The 7761-nt window shown below is 51.4% G+C and overlaps 1 long non-coding RNA gene across 1 annotated transcript; it reads right to left on the bottom strand.

The window, feature by feature from the left end:
• Nucleotides 1-246: 246 nt before the first annotated feature.
• On the bottom strand, nucleotides 247-2810 carry LOC136397469 (uncharacterized). The gene is made up of 3 exons (XR_010749877.1): nucleotides 2741-2810; nucleotides 2250-2430; nucleotides 247-496 (listed from the first exon to the last, which is right to left on the bottom strand). It is a non-coding gene; the product is annotated as an uncharacterized lncRNA (long non-coding RNA).
• Nucleotides 2811-7761: the final 4951 nt, after the last annotated feature.

The raw sequence follows: 7761 nt of genomic DNA, 5'->3' as shown, positions 1-7761 counted from the left end.
AAGTACCTACACCTGATTAACACCAACCCCTTTCTCCTGGGCAAAAATTAAGCTCTCCTGTTTTGTTTTTAAAGTTACCTTTTCCTCTTAGAATCATTTGAATTTACAGAGAAGTTCCAGGGATAGTGCAGACATCCCGTGAAACCCTTACCCAGGCAGTCCTGACGTTATCGTGTCCTGTGAACATGGTCCATCTGGCAAAACCAAGTAACCCACACGGGCAGATGACCATCCGCCAAATGCCACCCTGTGATCGGATTTCATTTCTTTCCCCATCACATCTGTTTCCTGCTCCGGGACCCTGCCTGGGATCCCACATGGCCTCTAACCGTCTACTCCAGAATCATTTCTCACACTTGCCTTGGTTCTTGGTGACCTTGGTGGTTTGGAGGAGTCCTGAGGAGAGAGAGCATGTGGAGGAAGCAACGCGGCTCACCGCCTCCTCTCCGGGTACCTGTCGTCCACGTGACTTGTCATAGATGTTGACCTTGATCACCTGGTGGACAACGACTTGGGGTTTGCAGGATTCTCCGCTGCAAAGAGGGCCCTCCCCCTTCCAAACCCTACTCTTTTTTTTTTAAATTTTTTTGGTCAGAAACACAGAGAGAAAGTCAGACAGACAGGAAGGGAGATGAGAAGCATCAATTCCTCGTGGCGGCACCTTAGTTGTTCATTGATTGCTTTCTCATATGTGCCTTGACCAGTGGGGCTACAGCAGAGCGAGTGACCCCTTGCTCAAGCCAGCGACCTTGGGCTCAAGCCAGCAACCATGGGGTCATGTCTATGATCCTACGTTCAAGCCAGCGACCTCGGGGTTTTGAACCTGCATCCTCTGCGTCCCCGTCTGATGCTCTATCCTCTGTGCCACCGCCTGGTCAGGCCCTACTCTTTGTAAATAAGTCACTAAACATAGCCCACATGGAGGGGAGGGGACTTGAGTTCCATCTTCTGGGGAAAGAAGTCTCCTGAATACATTTTTAAAAAATTCTTCTGCCCCTTTTCCTTCTGCCTGTTTATTTATTTATTTAGTCATTTATTTGTAGCCCTGGTAAAATAGCTCAGTTGGTTAGAGTGTCATCCCAATAAGCCAAGGATTCAGGTTACATCCCAGGTCAGGCCACATGCAAGAATCAAACAATGAGTGCATAAATAAATGGAACAACAAATCGACGTTTCTCTCTCTCTCTCTCTCTTTCTCTCTCTCTCTCTCTTTCTCTTTCCCCTTTCTCTCTTTCTAAAATCAATCAATCAATAAATATTTAACACAAAAGTCATCTGTTTGTATTTGTATGGACTTGCGGATATTTATTTAACAGTTCAGGTTATCGTCAAAGATGATGTTATGTCACCCTGACTGGTGGTGGCGCAGTGGATAGAGCATCGACCTGCTCAAAACCCCAAGGTTTCTGCCTTGAGTGCGGGGTCACTGGTTTGAGTGTGGAATCATAGGCATGACCCTATGCTCACTGGCTTGAAGCCCAAGGTCACTGGCTTGAGCAAGGGGTCACTTACTCTGCTGTAGCCCCCTGGTCAAGGCACATATGAGAAAGCAATCAATGAACAACTAAGGTGTCGTAACAAAGAACTGATGCTTCTCATCTCTCTCCCTTCCTGTCTGTCTGTCTCTGTCTGTCACTAAAAAAAGATGTTATTTTATATAAACATAGCATAATCCAATACCATGCTATTAATTTTATATAAATATATATTAGTCCAATGTAATATTGTTGACTTTATATAAATATGTAAACCAATATGACATTATTAGTTTCATAGAAGTATATTATAATCTAATATGGTGTTATCAATTTTTTGTGTGTGTGACAGAGACAAACAAAGGGACAGATAGGGACAGACAGATAGGAACGGAGAGATGAGAAGCATCAATTCTTTGTGGTGGCACCTTAGTTGTTCATTGATGGCTTTCTCGTATGTGCCTTGACCCAGGAGGAGGGGGAGGCTACAGCAGAGCCAGTGGCCCCTTGCTCAAGACAGTGACCTTAGGCTCAAGCTGGCGACCTCAGGGTCTCGAACCTGCATCCTCCACATCTCAATCCGACACTCTATCCACTGCACCACTGCCTGGTCAGGCGGTGTTATCAGTTTTATATAAATATCTATTAGAGTCCAACATGATGTTATTTATTTTATAAAAATACGTTCGTATTCTGGTCTGGTCCAATGTTATTCATTTCATACAGATCTACGTTACTGTCCCACACGGCGTTATTGATTTTGCTGGGACCCACCTGTTCTGACGCCGGGCATCCCTGAGAGGACACAGCACAGCGCAGAGGGCCGGGCCAGGGGCTCCTGGCTGCAGGGTGGCAGGCTGGCAGTGGGACTCCAGCCGGAGACCAAGGGAGGTTTCTAGGGGGAGTGATTTGAATGAGCCAGGCAGCAGAGCTTGTGAACTGGGAGCAGAGACTCCTTTAAAAAAAAAAAAAAGAAAGGACGTTTATTAAAGCTGGCGGCAGGTGACACAAGGAAGGGCTTAAGGTAGAAGGTGCAACAGGAGAGAGCCCAGGTCTAGGTTGGGGCTGCTTTCAGCTCCCTGGGAAGTCAGAGGAAAGAGGTGCAGGGGGTGACTCTGGGACAAGCTGCCGCTGCCCACTGCTACCCGGGTGCAAGTCTCGTGGAGACCCTGAGAGCTTCGGGAACGCCCGCGAGCAGGTGAAGGAGATGGGGGAATGGAAAGGCGTGGGCGTGCTCCCCAGATCGGCTTCCCGTGGGCGGACACCTGCTCCTGCACAGCTGTGCCCACCCCCTCAGGCTCCAGGCCCACGGCGCTATCCACCCCTCTTCCCGGCCTCCTGGGCCCGGGGGTTTGGAATTCAACCCCAGAGGCCAAGTCCTGGGAGCTTCCTTATCTTGCTCCACCCAGCTCGGTGCCTGGCACGGCCTGGCGCTCCATAAATATTTGCTGCCACTCAGCCAGCCACCTGAATGCCCGCTGCTCTTCTTTCCCACCTCTGGGCCTTGGCCCTCCTCCTGATCAGCTCTTGTGTCTCAAGAAGGAACCCAGGGCCCTGGCCGGTTGGCTCAGCGGTAGAGCGTCGGCCTAGCGTGCGGAGGACCCGGGTTCGATTCCCGGCCAGGGCACACAGGAGAAGCGCCCGTTTGCTTCTCCACCCCTCCGCCGTGCTTTCCTCTCTGTCTCTCTCTTCCCCTCCCGCAGCCAAGGCTCCATCGGAGCAAAAGATGGCCCGGGCGCTGGGGATGGCTCTGTGGCCTCTGCCTCAGGCGCTAGAGTGGCTCTGGTCGCAATATGGCAATATGGCGACGCCCAGGATGGGCAGAGCATCGCCCCCCTGGTGGGCAGAGTGTCGCCCCTGGTGGGCGTGCCGGGTGGATCCCGGTCGGGCGCATGCGGGAGTCTGTCTGACTGTCTCTCCCTGTTTCCAGCTTCAGAAAAATGAAAAAAAAAAAAAAAAAGAAGGAACCCCGGGGTGGTGGGGTGCGGGGGAGATTGATGGAACCAGATGTGGAGTCAGAAAGAGGGAAGTGACCCGCCCAAGGCCACCAGGAAGGAGAGGGCCGGGGGAGTGAGAAAGAGAGCTGAGATGCCTCTAGGCTTCTCTGAGGGGATACTATCTGCAGCCAACATTCATCATCGCTGGTGCCAGGCACATCCGCGCTTTAGCTGCTGGTCCCATGGGAACGGCCGCTGGCGGTCCCTCGCTCAAGCCATACATTCTCAGAGGGTGGCCTTGGACGGACCACTGTCTTGGCTGGGAATGACCCCTCTCCACTCTCCCCTTCGGGGGGCCCCATAACTACGAGGTTCTCTTATCAGCAGACCCCAGGAAATGAAGACGATCTTGGGTGAGCCTGGCTTCATCAGGGGACGTCTTTAACAGGATGGAGCTCGTACTGAAGAGAGAGAGAGAGACTGGAAGTGTGAGGGGGATTCAAGAGGATGGAGAGCCTCTCCAGCTGGGTTTGAAGCCGGGTGGGGGGCAGGGAGGGGGACACCACACAGTGAGAAAGGCCGACAGCCTCTGGAAACTCAAGGGGTGCTGGCAGACAGGCAGGGAGGAAACAGGAACTCACCATTTATCCCGAGCAGAGACCCCTGGCCGGGCCCACCTGGGCTCCTGCCTCTCACCGAAACCGTGAACTAGCCAGGGGGTGCCATCCTCAGCCGCTACGGTGGCGATCACCAGGAGCTGAGCAAAGTGAGGAGGCATGGGTGGAGCACAGAGAGTCTGCAGGGCAGTGAAACTATTCAGTGTGAGAGACGGGAGTGGTGGACACCTGTCATTATACATCTGTCCAAACCCAGAGAATGTACAATGCCAAGAGTGAACCCTCATGTCCACTGTGGACTTTGGGTCATCATGACGTGCCAGTGTAAGTTCACTGACTGTGAGAAATTACCGTCAGGTGTGGGGGGGCATTGATAATGGGGTGCCCTGTGCATGTGGGGGGAAGGAGGTGCATGGGAACTCTCTGTGTACTCCTCTGAATTATGCTGTGAACCTAAAACTGCTCTAAAAATAATTTATTATTAGTATTAGTTTAATTTACTTAGTGAGAGGAGAGGAGGCAGAGAGACAGACTCTCACATGCACCAGACCAGGATCCACCTGGCAAGCCCACTAGGGGGCGATGCTCTGCCCATCTGGGGTGTTGCTCCATTGCAACCGGAGCCACTCCAGTGCCTGAGGAGGAGGCCATGGAGCCGTCCTCAGTGCCTGGGCCAACTTTGCTCCAATGGAGCCTTGGCTGCAGGAGGGGAAGAGATAGAGAGAAAAGAGAGGGAGAAGGGTGAAGAAGCAGATGTGGAAGTCCCGGGAATCAAACCTGGGACTTCCACACAGTGAGCTGACACTCTACAGCTGAGCCAACTGGCCAGGGCTAAAAATAATAATTTATTAATTAAAAAAAGAAACAAAGAATGCAAATCAAGAAAGTGACGCTGATGGCTATTCCATGACTGTTACTGAAAACAGTGGTGTGATGTGGTGGGTGGGGGGTGGGGTGTTAAAATGACCTGGACATCCAATCTGTCACCCTCCCTGTGACCTCTCCCTAGGGACAGGGGAGTCTTTGGACATCTTGATTAACATAGAATTCTTACAACTGCATGATTTGCCCGCTTAAAGGGCACGACTCAGTGGCTTTTGGTGTGCGACCATCACCTTGATCCATGTTGGAACTTTTCCGTTAGCCCAGACAGAAAGACCACACCCCTGGGCATCACCCACCTCCCCATCCCCTCCAGCCCTGGGCAACACCCCATAGCTTCCTGTGCTCTCTCGGCTGTATCCCCAGGAACTGCACACCTGCTTGATGCCTCCATAGGGAGCGTGTGGGCGCTCCACAATTATTTAGCTAATGGTCCTTTTCATTTGAATCCCACTCATTCCTGTCCTTTTGTGGGAGGCTTCTTCCTCCCCGCCCATGGTCCCATCAGGATTTTTCAGAGTCGCCTCTGGGATTCCATTTTGTCACCTCCACTTGCACAGGGGACACCCTGCTTTGATCATTGCCTGTGTCCTGGTTCACAAGTCAACTCCAGACTTCTCCAGGGCAGGGACCGGATTTCTCTGCTTCTCCTCCTTCCCCTCAGCCCAGAACTTGAATGAAAATCAGAGCGGTCACCACCCAGAGGGACGGATGTAGGTCTGTCCCAGCTTGGGGCCTGTGAACATTTCTGCAAAGAGGCCCGGGAGGGGGGCAGGTGAGGAGGGGGGCCTCCCAATTGGGGTGTGAGTCCCAACTCTGTCTGTGACCCGAATCAGAACCCTGAGCAAGAGATTGAATCTCCATGAGTGTCTCTTTCCTCGACTATAAAATGGAGCTAATAATAGGGTTTTGAGGATTAGCGCAGGGCTGTGAAGACACAGAGTTCAGTAAATACTTGCTATAATTATCGTTCATCACGCGGATTTAGAAGCCATTACAAATGCACTTCATTCGGCCATACGTCAGTCTCCCCACTGCACGCCCATGTCCCGAGGATGGGGAGAGGGAGTCCAGCAGGCCCCAGCTGTGAGTCCCTCCCTGGGACAGGGGTGTTGGGTGAGGTGGGCAGGGTGGCAAGTGCAAGCTCCGAAAGGGCTCAGGGGGCCAGGCTGGGGAGCGTGGACTCTATCCCGGGCAGCTCAGAGCCAGGAGAGGCTCCTGAGGAGAGGAGAGAAGGGACAAACATCTCTGAGTGCTAAAAAGATGGCTTCAGGGATGGTGGGCGAGGCACTCCAGGAGAGAGGATGGAGGCCTGGAGGCCGGGGACAATCCACATAGGTGAAGGTGGCACCAAGACTTCAGCCTGCAGACCCGTGAAGGTGGAGAATGCAATGATTCTTTTTTTTTTTTCCCCAAGTGAGAGGAGGGCAGATAGACTCCCATATGTGCCCCAACTAGGATCTACCTGGCAAGCCCCCAACTGGGCAATTTTCTGCCCATCTTTGGGCCATTGTTCAGCAACCCAGCTGTTTTTAGCACCTGAGGCATAGGCACCACAGAGCCATCCTCAGCTCCTGGGCTGATGTGCTCAAAGCAATCAAGCCATGACTGCAGGAGTGGGATTTCCCTGATGGGGAATCAAACCCAGGACATCCACACGCTGCCATGAAACAGCGTGGCTAGTCAACATCCAGGTCCTGAGTGAGAACGGTATGGAATGAAGAAATAAACTCAGAGAAAAGAAGTATGGCATCGGGAAGCCTCTGCAAGCTAATGGCAAACCAGAGCAAAAGCAAAACCCCGGGGTTTGCTGTATTCTATAGAGCAGAGAGCCCTATGCAAAATAAGGAAGTCTCCCATACAGAGTTACATATCTGAGGCACAAACAGGAATCCTTTTAAGGCATAAACAATAATCCCCCCACCATGCTTAACTGAAATCAACCAACAGCAGAACAAACAAAGGGTGAGAGGAAGGGCATGTCAATCGCCTCTTAGCAACTTAAGGAAACAATCAGAGGTTGTGGGGAAAAGCTTATCCTTTAGCAACTTAATCAAGCAAATGAGGTGGGGGTGGGGGGTGGGCAGCGAGGACCCTATCAGCTCACTGCCAGTCCCCCATACATCTAAACTGTAAGGACCCTGTCCGCTTGCAGTCTCCCACAGCATGCCAAGCCGATGCTGTACCACTGAGCCAACCATCCAGAGCCGAATGCAATGACTTTTACTTAGTTTTCCCATTGATTTCAGAGAGAGAGAGAGAGAGAGAAAGAGAAAAGAAAGGAAGGGAGAGGGAGAGAGAGAGAAGCATCAACTTGCTGCTCCACTTAGTTCCATTTAATTGTGCATTCATTGGTTGTTTCCCATATGTGCCCTGATGGAGGATCAAACCTGCGAGCTCAGTACTCGGGAACGACGACGCTCTATCAACTAAGCCATTGGGCCAGGGCCTAGAGTGCAATGATTCTTAGACCAGACTTTTCGAGAGACCCAGCAGGTCTGCTCTGTAATCCCTGGCTGCTGGCTGCCAAACTGTGTTTCCATTTGAACTGAAGGCTGGGTACTACCTGTTCTGATGAAGGTGACAGAATGGAAACAGTTTGGATAATATGTTTTATTTCACTCAGGACAGTGTATTCCTGTTCTTGGATCATTGGTATTTCCTCCATATAATCAATTCTTCTTCTTCATTGTAGTTCTGGTCTATCTAGTCACAGAAAATACTGGATTAGAGATTCCAAACCATCATCCCTGAGAAAACACAGGGTTAGGTCCCTGCAAGCCTTCAGTCTCCACGTATTCATTAACTGATGACTGCCTAGCCCTGTTTTATGTGTGTTTCTGTGTAAAG

The sequence above is a fragment of the Saccopteryx leptura genome, chromosome 3 (genome assembly GCF_036850995.1).
Source record: "Saccopteryx leptura isolate mSacLep1 chromosome 3, mSacLep1_pri_phased_curated, whole genome shotgun sequence".
Lineage (NCBI taxonomy): Eukaryota > Metazoa > Chordata > Mammalia > Chiroptera > Emballonuridae > Saccopteryx > Saccopteryx leptura.
Note: the sequence above shows the minus strand (reverse complement) of the source record. Positions and strands in the feature narration are given on the sequence as shown.